Source organism: Lepidochelys kempii, chromosome 2, assembly GCF_965140285.1.
Source record: "Lepidochelys kempii isolate rLepKem1 chromosome 2, rLepKem1.hap1, whole genome shotgun sequence".
Lineage (NCBI taxonomy): Eukaryota > Metazoa > Chordata > Testudines > Cheloniidae > Lepidochelys > Lepidochelys kempii.
Genome location: NC_136381.1, coordinates 86009435 through 86030821, shown reverse-complemented (window position 1 = coordinate 86030821; position 21387 = coordinate 86009435). Strand labels below are relative to the sequence as shown.

Below are 21387 nucleotides of genomic sequence, written 5' to 3'. Positions count from 1 at the left end.
ATCTTAGGATGACTTTCAAGTTGTCTGTGCTGCTAGATCAGCACTGAGGAGCCTCTACAGTCCTGAGAATCTGGCCCATATCGTTTCTCATGTGAAAGAGAATGAATGGAGTTGTACAGTGTCTTTACCATCAGTGTTTCTCACACAGATACAAACCGTCCTAAACTCCTGAGAAAATATTGCATGAGGAGTTACAGCTCCTGGAATTTGCTAGTAGAGTAATCAGGCTATTCAGAAACACTAATGATGCATGGTGGCTAGGTGTTTCCCTGTTGAGTGTACCTCTGATCTGGGCCATGCATCATTTACGTACTCTACAGTATTGCTTAGATTGTTCTTATGAGAAAAAAGAAGAATAAAAATATACTGTAGTTTTTATTAGTACAAATAATATATGCAGATCTAGACTTATGCGAAGCTGAAGGTTCACAAGAGAAAAGAGGAAATTGTTTTGACAGGAAATTCTGAGCATAACTGTAGTGAAAAGTAGCTCACTTCATGGTGCATGATTTTGAAGTATTGAGTGTGAGGACTCCATCAGAGTTTCATCAGTGCTTGAATGTGGTGCTAGGTGCTCATTCATAGGCAACCACAGTGCAGCAAGCAAAGGTCTGAAGTCATATCACTGCAAATCTAACAAATTGATTCTTGCAGCATTTAATAGATAACACCTTTGAAGCAAAATTCAAAGTTAGGAAGTAACTTTTATTACAGCAAATGTAGCATATGCTCTGGATGCTGAGATTGTCAGGGGGAGGGAAAGAGAGAGATCACAAACTCCCCAGGGGAATATTTTTACATTTCTCTAGGGGATGGCTTTATTATCTTGGCTAGCAATATAAAGCATAGCTGATTGTTTCCATAAAGAAAAGCTCTCTAGTGCTGTTTTTCAGATGAGAATTTCATTTCCCACATTTCCGAAGCATTTTTGTCCCTTAATGATAATGGAAGCAGGATTGTACCTCAGCTTCCAATTTGCAACTTCTATGTGTATACAAAGCATTTGCCCTTCTGCTTCAGCTGAGTGCATCTCTGGACACTAATGCTTCTAACTTCAAGAGAGTCATCATTTATGATTGACTATATTGCATTATATAATCTATATTACTAGGTTTTAGTTCTCCCACCGCTATTGTACTTATCCTGAGTTATTTTCACTTTAAAAGAGATATTCCATCTTCATCTTTCTTTCCAGCCTTTCTGACTTAATAATTGCAACTTGATTACAATATATACCTCATTGAACATGGTTCTGTTGAATGTTTCCCAGCAGAAGGTGATTGTGGCTTTTTCCCCCCATAGCAATATTTTCTTTTATAATCAGCATGCCATGTGTAAGCAGGGGAATAGTCCCGCTATTGTGTGGAACTTTGCTGATTTCTGCACTACCCCGGTGAAATGGGCTAGCGAAAGGATCTGAGTCCTCGCTCCGACTTCCTTTACCCAGTGGCCTTCCTGCCCTTGAGGACTCCCCTTCCACTCTCCTGTCTGACAGAGTCCTTGTAACCCCAACAAGGCTGGGCCCAGGATTCCTGGGGGGATCGACCCCCAACCCTGCTGTAGTCACCTAGAACCATTACATACAAATTAAAGCAAATGCAAGTTATTTAATCAACAATTAATTTTAAAAAGAATAAGGAAAAATGGGAAAGGTTAAAGGAAACACATCATCCCACTCTGTGGCAGGAAACATTACAAACAGTGTCTCTGGAATGTCAGGGCAGTTCACAGTCTGTTCCTTGTAAGTCCCAGGCCTCCTGCTCAGGCCCTGGCTGTGCTGCAGGGATGCTGTGGGTTGGGCACTTGCTCTGGTGGTGGCCACATGCTCTCAGGCTCTAAGTGGTAGGACCCTTCTTCCCAGTGTTGCCCCCGCCCTGTCGGGGTTACGATCCAAGCCTGGCCTGCAGAGCCTCTTGGCTGAGGTGTCTCCCTGTGCTGGGCCTGCTGCCCAGGGTGGTCCTCGCTCTCCCCAGCTGCTCACCGCACCCAGCTCCGGACTGCTCCAGCCCCAGCTCCACCACTCTGTCTCAGCACTGCTGCTGCTGCTCTGCCTCAAGCTCCCTGGGCTGCTTCTTTGGCCCCTCTGCCTCCGGTTGCTACAGCTCTGCTTCCAGGACAGGTCTGCTCTGCAGGCTGCTTCTGTGACTCTGCTCCCAGCACTGACCTGCTTCCTGGGCTGCTTCTCTGGCCCCTCTGGCTCTGGTTGCTGCAGCTCTCCTCCAAGGGCAAGTCTGCTCTCTCTGAGCCATGCCTCTAGCTTTGGGGCTGCAGCTCTGCTCCCAGGACAGGGTCTGCTCTCTCTGGGCTGCTTTTCTGGTCCCTCTGGATCTGGCACAGCTCTGCTCCCCAGCTTAGTTTGGGCCCCTGCTTGCTCCTTAGCTCGGCCCCACTCTATCTGACCCAGGCAAATCCAGCTCACATGGAGGACAGGGCCTCCCTGGCCTCCTGACTCCCTGATTAGCCTGCCTGCCCTGTCATTCAGGCTGACCTAGAGCATTGGCCTCTCCCTATTGTTCCTGGGGACTATCAGTCTCAGGGTCCTGGTTTCCCATACACCCTTCCCCTTTTTAGTACTGGGAGCTAGCTAGCAACTAAAACACCCCCACTGAATGTTAGTAAGGGGGCAACAGTCCCCTTACACATGTATTGCTAGACAGTTGTTTTTCAGATCTTTACAGTTAGTCTTTGAAACTCAACAATAAGGGCTTATTTAGAGAAAATCTCACCCTCACTATTTCAGTTGTATTATATTCTCCACCAGTGGGTTTTCTGTACAAAATCCTTAGCATTTTTATGTGTTGTTTCTCTTCTTGCTTTTTTTTTTCTTTTCATTTTTTAAGTTTTATTCACTAGTCATAAAAAAGAGGGGCAGAGGCTGAAGGGAGAAAGAAGCATGCCCTAAGGTGTGGCTGAGTATACTTTGGCAGAGTACAGATATTTATAGAATGACACAATTACTTTCAGTGCTAAGATTTATCAGTAATCTGAAAGTAAGAATAGCTTCATGTAGGCCTCAACTGGGGAGGATCAGTGCATGTTCTTTATATTTAAAGCAGGTGGTGATCTTCATGCAATGTCTAGTATCTGAGCCAAAGGAGGATTTTTACTGCTCAAGTCAAAGGAAATAAATCTTATGTCTGCATTGTCTGAGGAGAACTAGTTTGTAATTATATTTATTGTAATTTTTTTGCAATCATTTTGTAATAAGTCTATCAATTTACTGCCAAAGATAATTTTCACTTGTTTCTATGGTCCTGCTAAATGGAGTCCTAAATGAAACAGACAGCACTGTGATACTGCACAGCGGCATTCGAGGAAGGTGCCTTTTTTAATTCTTTCATACTGACAATGCCTAGTTTGTGGCTCCATGCAAATAATGAGGAAAATTAGTATCAAACATCATTTTTCGTAATGAAATTCAGCTTGTGAATGTCATTAGAATGCCATGAGCCACTCTCTTCCTGAAGACTCAGCTCATTGTTTTCTTCTTTTGAGAATAGTATGTTTTGTTTTTTATGAGATCTTGAAAATACAGGGGCATCTACATTCCTGATACAAATTCTTTGCATGTAAGACAGATAAGGAGTTTGTAATTAACGAAGAGGTTGTTTGGATAAAAAGCATGTACTTTAAATAACCCAGTTTCGTTATCAGCAATACTAATAACACTAGAAATGGTTAGAGTGGAAAGTATAAAAAGCAAATTTATTTTCCAGGTTTTTTTTTAGTTCTTGCACTGATCTATGGCAGTGACAGTATACTGGTTGGTTGCATTTTCTGGTGGATATGGGTTTTTGACACTTCTGGGAATATTTTCTTTTTTTTAAAAATATTTTTTAAAAAAAGTATCTGAAAATATTTGTAGTAGGTTTTTAATTTTTACCTCTGTTTTTAAGATAACTGAAATGTTGTACCTGAACAATGCGACAGTGTCCCTTTAAGCTGCAAAAGTCTTTGACTGAATAAAGTAAAGGAGTAAATATTTTAGAAAGATGCACAGCCCAAGTGCATGTAAACATGAAGTTATGCACCCATTTGGTGTGAATTAACTTACTGTTTTCCTTCGGGCGATGCTTAAGAAGGTGTAATTTGCACACATAAAGACAAAACAGACTTTGTGTGAGGACCACTGTGGGAGTTTGTAGGAGGAAGACCTCCCACAGCTTAGGGTATGGCCAAGTATCAGTGCAACCAGGAGGCAGTTGCTCAGTTTGTATGAAGCGAATCCACTCTTTTTGCAGACCTCTTGGCCCCATCTACCACTCCCCATGCCTGACCCTCTCCTCACATGCTGACACTTAGAGACCTACAGCAGAGCTTAGCTCTGTAGAGCACAGGAAGATGTGGAGTCCCTTGTCTGGCCTCTCTACTCCCTCTCTTTCTTCATGGGTCTGAATCATAGTGTCTCTGGTGTATTTTGGGGCTTCCACAGCTTTGAGGTCCCTGGCGGACTTTTCGGAGCTAGTTGGATTATTTTATAGCAAAGAAATTAGCTGGATGTAGCCCTTTATGATCATGAATAACTTGCAAACTGATGCAGATGTATTTGTTCACAAGTGTTCACCAAATAGTTTGAACAAGCAGTTTTTGACTGTGGAGTTTTCATTAACTGTTCAGTTCAGCTTTTCATTATTTATTGTTCATGGCATGTGATTGGCCGCTTAAATCATGTGGTATTATTTCTGCTTCCTTATATGGATCCCTGAAAGATTTTTAAACTGATGAATAACGATGATTAGAAAATGTAGAAGAGTGAATACTCATGTTCATGCATAAATGCCCTTGTGGTCACAATGATACTAGTATTGAAACAGGGTGAAATTCATCCCCACACCGAGGACCTGCACGAGACCTGCCCTCTGCTTAGCCTCTTAAATGGGATTAACTGTTACATAGGCTTCCTTCTGGTTGTCTGTGCAGAGGTGAATTAATCCATTAAAAAAAAAGTTATTCCCCAAGCAGACATGATAACAAAACCCCACACTTGTGGCTATTAACAAATAAAAAGGGCACAAACATGGGAAACCAGGTCAGCCATGCGGAATATGCACACATTTTTGCAAACTCTGTTGTAGTTATTTGACAGTGTTTCTAAATTAGTACAAAATAGGTAGGTCAGCTACAAGATAAGTCTTTCCCCCCTCTGCTTTCTCCCCCCATCCAGTTGCACTTGCAATGCAGGGGTGAAAGTTGTACATATTTTCCTACAAATAAAATTTACAGAGTGGAGTATTTAATTGAAATATATTTAGAAATTGTGTTTTCCTTGTTGCTTTATATGTTCTCTCTGAGACAAAGTGTTCCTTAGTTAAGAATCAATCACAAAATCCTACAACCTACAGTAGGAAAAATACACAAAGCAAAGCTTATTTAAAAAAAAGGGGGGGCTAACTTGTAACCTTGACTGCACAATCATAAAGAGGTGTGTGAAGGGACATTTATAATTTCCTTAAACTATTACACAGGCTACCCTGATCTTGAGTCTAGGCATGCAAGCATAAGAGGTGCTGTGTACACACTTACCCGCTTACCTTTGTAGAGGGCTGGGGAAGGGAGAGGAATGGAGTTGGCCTGCCCCTACTCATGAGTATGTCAGAGGAGCTGAGCCAGCAAGACTCAGTAGTTTTCTGCTGCTATTAGGCCAGCAGCAAATTACTGTCTCCCAGAAGTAAGAGGGAACAGGAAATGAATTGTGGCCTGCTTCTGGACTATGTTCTTGGGCTACAATCTTAAGCAATCAACAGGGGGAAACTGTAACATATGTACTCATAGCCAACAAGTACAGTGGTAATGGGACTATGGTGATGAGAAATATATGTGCTGTATTAATAAAATTCTTATCCATATCTGATTCAATAACAGATGCTTAATCAGATGATACAGTTTAGAGCCTCACATCTTATGTAAAATACACAATTAGATTTCAAGTACCTATGGAAAGGCTGCCAAATCTGCCTGTATAAATCTAGCCAAATCTGTCTTGGTAACTCCAAACAATCTTGCATGTTTTCAACAGGAACTGGAAAAAGTGACAGAAGTAAGAAGGTGTTTTCACTCTACTAGTAGAGTGTGATAGTGTGCAGGAGCGATTGTGCATTGACTGATCCTTCCTGAACCAAGGGGCTGGCCTCACCTCAGGTTTCCTCCCCTCCCCTTTACACAGGTGCTCAGGAGAAGGAATATAATAGGGCTATGCTGATTTGCACCAGCTGGAGATTTGTTTAGAGAGTGGAAAGTGTTAGTGGAAGGCAGGATTCCACACCTCAGGGTCACAGAACTGAGCTGAACCTCATCTGGGGAATTTGTGGTCACTCTTTTTCTTTTGGGTAACTTGTTCTGATTTCTTGTTATAAATATGATCCCTTGAAGAAAAAGCCTTGCTGACTGCACCTACATTGTGTTTGTGCTGAGTCATTCCACCAGGTTATAGGGAGAATGCAGGCAAAAGGTTAGTTTTTCTAACTCTTTCAGAGGAGTGAGTATTTCAGAAGGTGTGTAGGTGTGACAAACTGAAATGAGTAACTCTAGGGAATGAAGAGAAAATAAGTTTTCATGTTTCAAGTAATACTCTTACAAATTTGTCACTGCGAAAGCTCTTCTTGGTTACAAAGATATGTACAATCATTGTTTATTTGAATAACCACTAAGAAGGAAATGGTTGTTTATATTGTGCAAATGAGAGCACCTCTCTCCAGGTAAGGATGTTGATTACAATGTGATTTTGAGCACAAAAACATGCCCCTGTGTTGTTTGTAAATTGGAGAAATATGTACATATGCTTAGATGCATGATCAAAGCTTTAAATTCTGCACTACTTAAAATGTCTCATATTTACCAGGTTAGGTATGTACATACTAAGGGCCAAATTCTGTCTTTGGATGCAGCTGCTATTGAATTCAGTAGGAGTCCGTTGTGTGTGTGTGTGTGTGGGCAACAGCTGGAGCTGAAAGGCTATTAGAATGCTATCAGACTAGAATGCATTGTGATAATGCAGATACCTTGAATGTACAAGCAGTACCAAAAAAAAAAAAAATCTTATTGCTAGACATTTTCAATTATTTAAACTTACTGCTCCTGGACAGTACCCTATCTGAAAACAGAACATGGTGGTTCTAATTTCTGCTGTTTTCCTTTTTAAATTACCGTTGTGCGCTCAGAGTATATAAGCATTTATACCCAAAGCATCCTGCTGGAAATTAAGAAAGATTTGTTTCCTACTTTTTGCTCCAAGCATCCAAAGTAAGTAAATAAGGCATTTGTTGTAAGGCTAGGACTCTCTGTTTAGTTTCATCTTAGAGCAAAAACTTGTGGTCCTGAAAATAAGGGATTTTCATGGGAGCATTAACAAAACCTTAAGTGTAGTGGTATGAAGGTCAATAATATTCCCTCTGGCCATAAAAATGAAATCTCTTTGGGGGAAGGGGGATTACATAATATGCTCCTAGTTCAGAAATGACATGTTTAACAGTTCCACCTGTGGTGATGCTTTAGGGCAACCTCTAAGCCTTAATGCTGAACTCTAATTAGTGTGGACAGGATCACAGTGCTGGCTTTTTGAGGGAACACAAGATAACATGCAGACAACATAAATTACCAGTGAAGTAACATGACTGGTTTTGACACTGTGATCAGTTCATTTATAAAAATACATCTGTTCACTATTCGATTTTGTAATAATTTGGCAATAGCTACCAAAACATTTTGCACCCTGGTGCTGTTGGGAACCAGACTTCCAGATAAGTATAGAAGTAGCTATGTAGCTGGAGGGTTTATGGTAATTCTGTAAGCAGTAAAGTGTCTCTGCAAGGGAGAGATAAACAGCTAGTAATCCTCATAATTCCCCACTGATAGCCTATCCATCTCTGCTATAAATTAGAAAGCCTAGAGATTAGGAAAGCTAGGCTGGGTGTAGCTCACAGCATTAATCACAGATTTAGGACAGCAGTGTACTGAAATACTATGTCCATGGAGCTGGTATTTTACTCCAGGTTAAATTAGTACATAATGTAGTTTGGCATAAATATAGAGGGAGACTGATTTTTTTTTGTTTAACTTTTACGGAGATAGTTTTGCAAAAGACGCTATTATCTCATAAATTCTTTAAAACTAAAAGATCAACTACAGTATTATAGATAACAGTACATTAAGTTTGTTATGAAAACGTGCTGTTCTGAAATTCTTTCATTCCTCTAAATTATTAAGAATTTTTCTTCTATTTTTGTTTACATTTGTTTTATATGCACTTAGGGTGAAATTGACTTCAGAGCTAGTGAGTGTTTTTGTTTGCATGGGGTGGACAAAGTGGGTGAGGTAATATCTTTTATTGGACCAACTTCTGTTGGTGAGAAAGACATGTTACTTTGTGCTTTCAAAATCTATATTTGTTTATGCAAATTGGGCTATTAGACATGCAGTCAGTTGATTTTTCATGTGCAAATTTCCATTTCAGCATGCAAGATTTACATGGGCTCTTCAATGCCTAGAAGCAAATGTTTGAAACAAATGTTCTTCTGTTAGTGCAGAAGTTACTTTAAAATGGTAGCAATCATTTCATAAATAACATCGCCGACTCACTTTATTCAGCTCCATAATGAGGAAATAATGAATCATTCCTGACAGCGGAATAAAGAAATAATTTACTCAGCAGAAAAGTCTGATATCCATATGTTTGGATGATGATAATTCAAAGGCAACCAGGTTAGATGACCAACTTGTGACAAACAGAATGAATATACTTTAAAAGACCATTTCATTTTCTAAAGTTGGTTAACTTTTTTATTTTGCTTTGTTACATATCACATTCGTACCATGATGTTTTATATTCCAAACCCAATATAAAATGTTTTAATACGTATAGTTCTAAAATTGGATATCTTATAGTATGTCGGAGTCTAGAATTTTATATCAGATTCTTCTGTCAAACATTCAAATCTCTTAAAATCTGGAATTTATGTTCAGGGGTTATTTAAAGCTTTTACAGTAGCAGTAAGCTGGAAACTATATTTTTCTATGCACTTTATTTAAATCTTTGAAAGTGTATGCTTGACTGCAGCCTGAACATTTTAGATAGTATCAAATTCAATGAACTATTGCTTAAATGGTGAACATGGATATATGCACCAAAAACCTCATTTAATGGGTTTTTATGTACTGTAAGTACGTGTGAGGTCTAAGAAACAGTGAAGATGTTATCTATGGCTGCATCGCTTGTTTTTGTTTTCAAGCTGCCTCTATACATTTTCCAAGTTTAGAAAGAGTTGGCTGTGGTGATGGTGCTAACTGTGCCTGAAAGGACAGGCAGACAGTTAACTGTCAGACAAACTTTTTAACAATTACAGTATTTTATGAAAGTCTCAATCCAACGTACATGGGTGGGTGGGCGGGCGGGCGGGGGGGGTGTTTACTGTCGTGAATCAGTGGGGGTGGGAGATTATATATATATATATATAAAAGTGTGTGTGTTTGTTGTTTTCCCCTTGCAAGCCTCCCGTTCCTTTTGTACCTCCACTCCCACCATTCCCCAACAGCATGCATGCCCCATCCTTGCACCTAATGATGTCTCCCTCCAATTTTGCTCCAGAATATGTTGTCAATCTACCTGCTTGTTACAAGTGCCAGTCTGAGGAACTAGTTGTCAGTGATCCACAGGTGGCTCTCTAGGGAAATATCTCAGCACCTGAGATGACATCAGCTGATCTCCCCTCTCACTGCCCTCTCCCAACAAAATGGAGCATGGAGGGAATAAAAGGAAGGTAGGAGCTGAAGATTTCTCAAGAAAAAAAGCTGTAAGCTCTGCATTCTTGTAAACCGTGGCAAAGAGTCCCATGGCACCTTATAGACTAACAGACATATTGGAGCATAAGCTTTTGTGGGTGAATACCCACTGCGTCATCATACATCTGACGAAGTGGGTATTCACCCACGAAAGCTTATGCTCCAATATGTCTGTTAGTCTATAAGGTGCCAAAGGACTCTTAATCTGGATCTGAAAAGCGGCAAACACGGCTACACCTCTGATACTAGTAAACCTTGTGCATTCTGTGCAGTATGGCATATGTGATGAAATTTGCCTGCTTTTCCTGGTGTCCTTAGTTTCATGTTAGGGAAAATTGTCTCTCTTTAATGACCAGATGCTTCTTGATTAGTATGAGGATAGTGCTTTCAGGTAAGAAAATACCTAGTGAGCTCCTTGTGTGCTTTGAGATCAGGGAGAGGAATCTTGGATTAGCATAAATCTATCCCTAAATATTGGAGTAACTATTGGGCAAACACTGTGTTTCTAAAACTTAGCTATGAAATCCCTCCCACACCAATTTCCTCAACATTAGATCAGAGTTTGATAAAGAGCATAATCAGGTACAGGCCTAGAGCCCCCATGATGTATACCTGTTACAAGAATATGAAACTGATAATAAATCACTTGAAAGCACATCTAGAAAAACCCCCACTCTTGTCTTTTACCACCTAGAATCCTATGTCTGACACTGAGGTTGCATAGCTAGATGGTGGCTAGATTCTCCAGTGCAGTGCCGCTGCACAGTGACATAAAATATAAGTAGCCTTGAGAGACGTTGGGAACCATGTCACAGGAAAAGTGGCTAGATAAATATACATCTGAAATAAAGTATAATTGATTAAATGACTGAAAAGTATTTTGAAATATGTTGGCCATACATATGTAAAATTATTTCCAATTGTCATAGAGTAGTTACAGTTGCTAAAAAGAGGGATACATGGATGGATAGATTTACTCCTAACGGAATGACTATGCTGATCAGATTTTGCAATTTGAGTATGCTAATGATATGTTAATGGCTGTGATACGATGCTGAGCATGCTCAGTAGGAACATAAAACTGAAAGTATATGGAGTCAAGAGCTCATCACTCAGTAGAAGTATTGTGAATTCACTTCTGACTAACCTGCTTGTTGAGGACTTGCTAACAGTTTGGTATATCTGATGATGTTTCCCTTATGGAGAAACTGTTAGATTAAAAATCGTGGGCCAAAGTCTGCTATTAATCTATTTATTTTTTCAATGACATCTTAAGTTACTAAACTAGAAAGAATTTTAAAAATCTAAAACTTTTCACAGTAATACTTTTTTTTTTTTACGTTTTGCACTTTGTTCACCTTGGATGATGATGATTTCTATGAAAATAGAGCCATGTTCACATTCATGTTATAATAGCCTACCAGGAAATTACAATGTTTGGATTACAAACAAAGCCCCTGTTCTTGTTGAACAAGCACAGATTTTTTTCCAAAAGTGATTTGGCCTGAATATTAATGGCTTACTATTAGACCCCTAAAATTAATATTGTCCTAATGAAGGGCAGGGCTAACTTTCATCAAGTTAGCTTTTTTTTTCTTCTTCTTTGTTTTTTCTTAACAGTTTGCCATGTTGGAATTATACTATGATAATGGATTCCTGAATTAAAGTTATTAACAGATGCCAGAGAATTGAACTTGCCCGATTGAGCAAGATAATGCAGCAGATAAAAGCTATAACAGATTTTTTTTATTGTTTGTATAGTATACGTTTTGTCATCTTATACATTGCCATATATGACATGATATATACATAGATGAACACCATTTGTTAGAGAAAAGCAACATGACTTTTGTAAAATGAAATTATGCCTCACCAATTTATTAGAATTCTTTGAGGGGTTAACAAAGATGTGGACAAGTGTGATCCAGTGGATATAGTGCTCTTGGACTTTCAGAAGACCTTGGACAAGGTCCATCACCGTAGGCTTATGATGGGTTGGACCCCTTAGGAAGCCACCTGATGTGCTGAGATACCACTGAGTCTACCTGTTCTGCCAGCATGGGCCCCCTTTAACCTGTTTTGCTGAGCCAAGCTCTTAAAACCTCTTCTAACCCCCACACACAGGCAGGGCCACACTCAGCTGCAGATCAGCTCTGGGAAGACTCCTCTTAAGGGACTTGCTCCAGCACTCCAGATGTCCACCTCCCTTGGAGTACAGACCCAAAGATATATTATGAAATTCGCCCCCTCCCTCAGTGTGGAGAGAGATGTTCACACTTCTCCTCTCCCCCCCTCCCCCCCGCAGTTAGAAATGACAGAAACTGGGTTTAAGACCACCTGACTCTGTAGCATCCATAAGTCAGGGCTTATCTATACTGGAACTTTACAGCACTGCAACTTTCTTGCACAGGGTGTGAGCGAGAGAGTTGAACCCCCCTGAATGCTGCAACTTTCAGCGCTGTAAAGTGCCAGCGTAGACAGGGCACCAGGGTGGGGAGCCACTCCCCACGAGGAGGTGGGTTTTTTTAGAGCGCTGCTATACTGTGACTACACAAGCCACATTGACATTGCCAGTGAAGACTAGCCCTAAGTGGCAATATGGAGCGTTCACAGGAAGGCCAGGCTTTTCACAGTCCGTTGTCCTCGCTGATGGGCCATCCGTCCTGTCTGGCTTTTCCACTGTTGTAGCTGAAGGGTTAGCAGTGGGCATCACCCAAAGTAGCATAGTTGAAATACAGATACATAGGGCTTGGCTACCCTTGTGAGTTACAGCACAATAAAAGAGCCCCAGGCACACTGGCAAGGCACATAAAGTGCTCTGACTCCATGGCTAGAGTGCTCCTGGTACTCCACCTCGGCGAGAAGATTAACGCTTGTTGCGCCTTGGCTGAAATGCCCGGATATCAGTGTGAACGAGATGTTGCATTACTGCACTCTGATCAGCCTCCAGAAACGTCCCATAATCCCCTTAAGTCAAGTGGCCACTCTTCTCATTGTTTTGAACTCGCTGTAGGAATGCCGATATGCCCTTTGAAAGCTCCGTTTCTGACAACCGGCATGCTTATCTGCTCTGAGACAAAGCAACCATTAGTGTGGAATGGTGTGTGTATGTGAGAGAGAGCGGGAGGCTGGGGGAAAAGGGGCGGTCTGCTGCTGTCTCAGCTTACAAGACAGCATGCTGACATGCGCTCAGCCCCTCAAAAACCCACTCTCTCTCCCCCCACATACACACAACACACTCCCTGTCACACTCCACCCCACCTCCCCCATTTGAAAAGCACGTTGCAGTCACTTGAATGCTGGGATAACTGCCCACAATGCACCGCTCCCAATGCTGCTGCAAGTGCCGCAAATGTGGCCATGCCAGTGTGCTTGAAGCTGTCAATGTGGACAGACTGCAGCGCTTTCCCTACTGTGCTCTCTGAAGGCTGGTTTAACTCAAAGCGCTCTACATCTGCAAGTGTAGCCATGCCCATAGTCCATATTCCTAACTTCAGATACAGAAATGATACAGGCATACAAATTGGATAATCACATTCAACAAATCATAACCTTTCCAATGATATCTCACATAAGCCATCTTGCATAAAGTATATCTGTTATGTCATATTCATATGATAAGCATATTTTCATAAAGAATATGGAATGACATGTCACAAGGCTCTTAAGCAAAGTAAATTGTCATGGGATGAGAGGGAAGGTCCTCTCCTTAGATCACTAACTGCTTAAAAGATAGGAAACAAAGTGTAGGGGGAAAATGGTCAGTTTTCACAATGGAGAGGTGTAAATAGTGGTGTTCCACAGGGATCTGTATTGGGACCAGTCCTATTCAACATATTCATAAATGATCTGGAGAAATTGATCAACTGTGAAGTGGCAAAATTTGCAGATGATACAAAATTACTTAAGATAGTTAAGTCCAAAGCAGACTGCAAAGAGATACAAAGGGATCTCACAGAACTGGGTGACCAGGCAACAAAATGGCAGATAAAATGTTCAGTGTTGATAAATGCAAAGTAATGCATGTAGGAAAACATCCCAACTAAAGATACAAAATGATGGGATCTGAATTAACTGTTATCACTCAACAAAGAGATTTTTGAGTCACTGTGGATAATTCTTTGAAAACGTCTGCTCAATGTGCAGTGGCAGTCAAAAAAGCTAACGGAACGTTAGGAATCATTAGGAAAGGGATAGATATAAGACAGAAAATATAATGCCACTATATGAATCTATGATATGGCCACACCTGGAATACAGAGAAGGGTAACAAGTGTGATTAGTGGTATGGAACATCTTCCCTAGGAGGATAGATTAAAAAAAGACCAGGACTGTTCAGCTTAGAAAAGAGATGGCTATGGGGGGATATGACAGAGGTCTATAAAATCTTGACTGATGTGGAGAAAATGAGTACAGAAGTGTTATTTACTCCTTCACATAACACAAGAACCGGGGTTATCCGATTAAATTAATAGGCAACAAGTTTAAAACAAATAAAAGGAAGCACTTCTTCCACACAACACACAATCAGTCTCTGGAACTCATTGCCAGGGGATGTTATGAAGGCCAAAACTATAATGGGGTTCAAAAAAGAATTAGATAAGTTTATGGAGAATAGGTCCATCAGGACAGTCAGGGATGCAACACCATGCTCTGGGTGTCCCTAGCCTCTGAGTCCCAGAAGCTGGGAGTGGATGACAGGGGATGGATGATTCAGTGATTGCCTGTTCTGTTCATTGCCTCTGAAGCATCTGGCACTGGCTGCTGTCGGAAGACAGGATACCGGGCTAGTTGGACCATTGATCTGAACCAGTATGACTGTTCTCATGACATATTTCAATGATTGAAGCATGTGTTGCTTACTGCCACTTGAAAAGGGTGCTCTCTGCTTCTGTAGTTCCACCCTCGGGGGAGAAGGAGAAAATACTGTAAGACCAAAGAGTCTAGAGATGGCTGCCAGACAGGCAGATCTCCGCGCATGTTGCTTTTTTTCAAGCCTGAGTCCTTTTTCTGACCTTCAAAGACTTTGTGTGAGCTTCTGCATGAATGAGGTTGGATCTGGTGTTCATTTATATGTATATGGAGGTGGGTGTGATTTGCATTTGTCTTCTGGGGCTATTGCCATTATGAGATCACCTGTTTATCTCACTATCCTGGTCATCTCAGACTTTTCATTATTATTTATGCAATGTAGCTTAGACATGTTAAGAAGACATGCTGGTAATGACAATCAAGCCTTGGCTGCCCTTGAAGTGTTACATTATGTCATTGCAAAGAAAGAGAAGAAACTCTCCCTTTCTTCCCATAATTCTAATGTTTTGGCTATATTCTTTTTCCTTTAGGGCTGAGAAAGTCACACAGTTATGTCTTATTTTTCAGACATTTAAATTTCTCACAAATGCAGCAGCTGTAAGTGATAGGTGATAAACTTTAATGGGTATGAGAAAAAGGGAAATAGATAGAATGTGGCTTCAAATGAACAAATAGACGTATCTATCAGGAGAAAAGAGTGTCTTGAATATATGCATGTATTTCAGTGATGTTCTGGCTACGTGGTCATTGTAGTCTACATTTAAAGAGGATTTTATTTTTTAGACTTCTTAAGTAGGTAAATAGCTGCAATTGATATCTTGGAGAACTTTCTCATGGCAGAATCCTACCCAGGTTTGTATGTATGTGGTTCCCACTGAAATAAAAAAGAGTTGCACACAGAATTTGGCCCTTACGTTGTTGGCCTTGATTTAGTCAGTGTCATAGCAAATAATACTGGGACTTCAGGCATGCAAATGTGAATGCTTAATGTTGGAGACAAACATTGTTCAGTTGGTTGGGCCTAAAATCTGAGCTATAAGTTTTTCTCCTTATAACTGTTTTCAGGAGGAAAAGAACACAAATCCTGAGTCTAGCAGCCCTGCAATAACAAGATAGGGCGAGCTTGTGCTGGAATAAAAGAAGATAAAAGACATATTTAGGGATAAATCATGGCTCTTCAGTCACAGTCCTCTAACAGAGGGGTACAGAGATGGGGGTCCTATGGGTGAATCAAGTACCGTGCTTCTGGAAGTGCAGACCAGTGACACCACTGCTGTACTTGCTACATCCTCTCAGAATGTGTCCTCCCACATATGCCATTCCAGTTCTGCTGGCTGATGTGAAAGATGGGAAGAGAGGACAGAATCCTGCCCTTTCTTCTTTGGGGAATCTAAGGTCACTTTTGGCACTTGACTCATAAATTCTTTACTCTCCTGGGGCACAAGGACCATGATTGTGCTTGGCTTGTTACACAGGAGTTCAAGAAATTGAGACAGATTCTGGTACTTCTTCCTGTGCGTCCACATATGGGTAGTTAATTAGTGAATTAAGTTTTTTTATTATTATTATTATTATTTATTAATTGTGAAAAATAAAGTGATCCTGTGTTAATGATTTTCACCTCCAGATCTGGGAAAAGGTACAGTAGCTGATTACTATTCCTGGTCCCAGTCTCTTGATCAGCAGGCTGGCAAGTGCTGGCAGTGCTATAAAATAAACCCATTAGAACCTTTGCATAAATAAGTGCCTTACATAACTGAACAATGATATCTTCCGCCAATAATGGAGAAATCTTGAGGACCTGAAAAAGAGGAAGTCCCTCCCAATTTCTCTGTATCAGAAGGGTGTGGCTGTGACATTATTGTTGGGTTCTGAAGTTGGGAATGTAGAGTGAGAAAAATGGAAACCTATAAATGGAACCTAAAAATGAAGCCTTGAGAAAATAATTCTGAATACAGTCATTTTAGCTGCGTAGTCTGATTTTCCCATATAAAAGGCAGAAAACATTTTGTGAAAAATGTCAGGAAATGTTTTCATGGGAAAACGTCTTGTCAGAAAATAATGCTACAAAATATTATGTTTTACTGGTGCTGAATACCTTTGAGAGATTTGGATGGTAAATCTAGCACTGGAGGGTGTTTTAACAATAATACTGAATATTGCTCTAGTTTTATTGGTTTTTGATTTTTACAACATTTTATATTTTACTGCGGGGAGACAGACCTTTCTTCTTAGTAGACCAGTTCTGAGCACTTTCCTTTAAAAATCTATTTATTTTCCTAGTGATTGCACTCAAAATTCCCAGTCTTCTCTCTCCCGTCACTATCCTAGAATATCAGGTTGGAATGGACCACAGGAGGTCATCTAGTCCAACCCCCTGCTCAAAGCAGGACCAATCCTCAATTTTTGGCCCAGATCCCTAGATGGCCCCCTCAAGGATTGAACTCACAACCCTGGGTTTAGCAGGCCAGTGCTCAAACCATTGAGCTATCCCTCCCCAGTTACTCTGTTTTAGTGACCTTTCCTCCAGGGAGGGTGGATGGCTGTGCATCACTTCAGAGCCTGCCAGTGAAATTCCTTCAGTCATCCATAAGTGACTGCTGGAGAGTGATGAAACACCCACACTCCACTCAGAGTGTGAATGTGTTGCCGCTATAGTATTCTGAGACCATGCCAATCTGAGGATGAGAAACTGAAGTAGGAAGCCATATTAGATCTCCCACTCTGCAATGTGATGTTGGAGATATTTTATTATCTTTTTAGTATTAAGGTAAGACTTAATTATTTTTACAAAATGTATTGACCATATATTTATTAGCACATTATGAAGCATCATCATAAATAATTAATGTTAAGCTACACAGTGGGCAGACTGGAAAAAATAGGTGACGGTATTCACCAGAGTAACTGTAAGTCAAGTTCTGCCCACTCGTGGTGCCTCAGTAAAATGCTATTCATAAGATAGTGAAGATCTTCAGAAAATAATCTCTCACTTTTTGGTAAGCTTGGATCAGTATAAGAAACTTTCTCACTACTTTCTTCACCCCCTGTGTTAGGGGCCAGACACAGTCATGGTCCTTGTGCTCAGGAAGTGTAAGGGAACTTATGAGATAAGTGCTCAAAGTGACATTAGTGAGCAAACATTTCTCCCTGTTATAGCCTTCCGAGTCACCAGCCCCTTGAAATGAACAGGAGCAGCTTGCACCATTCTGAGAGTTGTTGTTTCAGGCTCTCTGCAAATGCAGGCAGATATGAAAGCGATATAAACTGATTGGTTTTTGAAGGTTCTGTTCACAATCATATGAACTAGAGACTTATTTTAGAGACACAGAACTTATTTTGTGTTTGATAAAAGTTAGAAAATTACCACTTTGCTGAACTGCTGAGAGTAAGTGCAATCCATCTGCTTTAAACTATCACTGAAAAACCCAAATAAACAGAGTACATTTTGTGAGGCTTTATGCTTGCTTTTAGTTGTCTATTCTCTAAGCATCCATTCCTGCAAAATATATGCCTCCGCGTGCTGAACATACACAACTCTCATTAACTTCCTTGGGAATTGAGGATCCTCACACACCTCATGACTTAATCCCATATACGTTACATTTGCAATGAGTCTCCCAACTGAGAGAGGTTCTCCATAACTATAGATTTTGAGACAACCTTTCCCTAATTATGCTGTAAGAACAAATAGATTATTTATTGCCAAAGGTCATCGAGTCACTTGCTTAAATTGATTTTGCACTGAGGACCCTCCTTTCTGCAAAAGCTATTGCACTAGACTGGTTCTCTACTATTAAATAATCATATATATTCAGCCATGAAAATATAGTGAGTTAATTGTAGCAGCTTGTTTCTTTGGGAAGTGTTTTGGGGCCTAATCCTGCTCCCATTGAAGGATATCATTGATATTAGAGGGAACATTGTTTAAACCATCTGAGAGAAAAACCACAAGTGCCTTGGGGGAAAAAAAGGTAGGAATACCAAATCTGCTTAACATAAATTAATTTTTTTGAAAAGATATAAACATCTATAACTGTTACTATTGCAATATTAACTGCGTACAAACTGAAACTGAAAAGGTTTAATTTATATTTATTTTCGTGTGAAAAATACGGCAAATAGTATCGCTATTAAAGAAATGCAAATGAATTCCAAATCTTCTGAATATGTATGCCTCCTATGAATTACTCAGCCTTCTGTAAGTGAAAGAATTGTGTCATCAGTTTGGCCAGATGACAAGGCATATGGCAGACTCTTTTATGATGCCTTTGATCTGTAATAGCTGTATGTGTAGCTGTACCATTTACTGAGTGAGGATAGAACAGTAGTGCAGCACACGCTGCTAAATGGAGCAAACTGCTTTTATCGAGGACAAAAAAAACCCCAAAGAGCAACACTTCAGAAAGAGGAAGGAAAAAGAAAAGCAATGCAATCACCCAAGGGAACTGCTATAGAAGCAGTAATCTCAAGCATCCAGGCATGTTGCCAAGAGCTCCAGTACGTTGGGTTAATCAAAACTTCCAAGTTTCCTGCCAATCTGTGGTGCTGCTTTTTGGACAGCTCTGTGCGTCAGAGGGAAAAAGAGCCTCAAATGGTAGTATATGTGCATGGGGTTAATGTATATTTTAATTGTCTGTTAATTTGCATTCTTACCCTGCAGATTTTTCTTTTTTGTTCCTCTAAAGAGATTTCCCCAGTATTAGATTTTTTAACAGAAGTCATGTATTTTTTTTACAGATACAAGATAAATTCAAATACTCTCAGACAATAAATGCACTTTCTTTATTAATTATAGTTAATAATATCCTAATGGTAACATACTATACATTTGATGCTTCCTAGAAATAGAAAAAGAAATAGTGCTGGGAAATTTAAATATGTGCATATATATATGACACATACACTTTAATTTTGATAAAAAGAAAAGGACTACTTTGTGGCACCTTAGAGACTAACAAATTTATTTGAGCATAAGCTTTCGTGAGCTACAGCTCACTTCATCGGATGCATGCAGTGGAAAATACATGGGATTCATATTTGTATGTATTATATATTATTACTTCAGATATCTATATAGATAATTTTACTGGGTATTTTCATTTTAGTTATTTAACTATTTTTAAGTAAATAAAAATAAATGTTATAAATTTCCTGTTTATTTAGGTAGTTGTTTTTATTAAATACTATTGGACCTCGGTGATGTTACATTTTTAAATTGACTTTGATGAGCCTTGTGTCTAGAAAATCTACTATAGGAACAGTCTTACATTTGTAGAGGGACAAATTATGATTTTAGACCATTAGTCAGGCATGAGATGCATTTTTCCCTCTACCCCATGAGCAGAAAGGAGCAGGAATCAGATGGATGCAAAAGGAAAAAATGTTCTATAGTTTGATTTTTCTCCCCACCTGTCCTATGGTTACCACCAGAACTGCCCCGGGGGAACAGGCTGTACAAGGTGGGGAGGCAGTCTAGGGGTATGTCTACACTATGAAATGAGGTCGATTTTATAGAAGTTGATTTTTAGAAATCGATTTGTATACGGTCGATTGTGTATGTCCTCACTTAGCGCATTAAGTCGGCGGAGTGCGTCCTCACTACCGTGGCTAGCATTGACTCACAGAGCAGTGCACTGTAGAAAGCTATCCCACAGTTCCCGCAGTCTCCACTGCCCATTGGAATTCTGGGTTAAGCTCCCAATGCCTGATGGGGCAAAAACATTGTTGTGGGGGGTTTTGGGTACATATCGTCAGTCTCCCCTCCCTCCCTTCATGAAAGCAACTGCAGACAGTCATTTCATGCCTTTTTTCCTGGCTTACCCGTGCAGACACCATAGCAGGGCAAGCATGGAGCCCGCTCAGCTCACTGCTGCTGTTGTGAGCATTGTAAACACCTCGCACATTATACTGCAGTATGTGCAGAACCTGGCTAAGAGACGGGAGGACGATTGCGAGGAGGACGTGAATACAGACGTTCCTGAAAGCATGGGATGTGGCAATTGGGACATCATCGCGGCAGTGGGGCTGGTTGATTACAGTGGAATGCCAATTTTGGGCTCGGCAAACAAGCACAGACTGGTGGGACTGCATAGTCTTGCAGGTATGGGATGATTCCCAGTGGCTGCAAAAGTTTTGCATGTGTAAGGCCACTTTCCTGGAGCTCTGTGATTTCATAAAATATCAGGGTTGGAAGGGACCTCAGGAGGTCATCTAGTCCAACGCCCTGCTCAAAGCAGGACCAATCCCCAACTAAATCATCCCAGCCAGGCCTTTGTCAAGCCTCAAAGGAAGGAGATTCCACCACCTCAAGGAATCAATTCTGAAGCACTTAGAGGAGAGGAAAGTGATCAGGAACAGTCAGCATGGATTCACCAAGGGCAAGTCATGCCTGACTAATCTAATTGCCTTCTAGGACGAGATAAATGGCTCTGTGGATGAGGGGAAAGCAGTGGATGTGTTATTCCTTAACTTTAGCAAAGCTTTTGACACGGTCTCCCACAGTATTCTTACCAGCAAGTTAAAGAAGTATGGGCAAGTATCGTCAGTCTTCCCTCCCTCCCTCCCTTCATGAAAGCAACTGCAGACAGTCATTTCATGCCTTTTTTCCTGGCTTACCCGTGCAGACACCATAGCAGGGCAAGCATGGAGCCTGCTCAGCTCACTGAGGTAACGTATTCCAGTGCTTCACCACCCTCCTAGTGAAAAAGGTTTTCCTAATATCCAGCCTAAACCTCCCCCACTGCAACTTGAGACCATTACTCCTTGTTCTGTCATCTGCTACCACTGAGAACAGTCTAG

General features: G+C 40.6%; 1 protein-coding gene across 5 annotated transcripts in view; it reads left to right on the top strand.

Annotated features, from left to right (window-relative positions):
- DLGAP1 (DLG associated protein 1) overlaps positions 1-21387 on the top strand; it is a 634214-nt gene that overhangs the window by 152792 nt on the left and 460035 nt on the right. Inside the window, exon 1 of one of the 5 annotated variants that reach the window (XM_073331540.2) lies at positions 18910-19183. The exons of the other annotated variants lie outside the window; for them this stretch is intronic. The gene's annotated coding sequence lies outside the window, so the exon portion shown is untranslated. Of the gene's footprint in view, positions 1-18909; positions 19184-21387 lie in introns of those variants that run through there. 5 annotated transcript variants of the gene reach the window in all.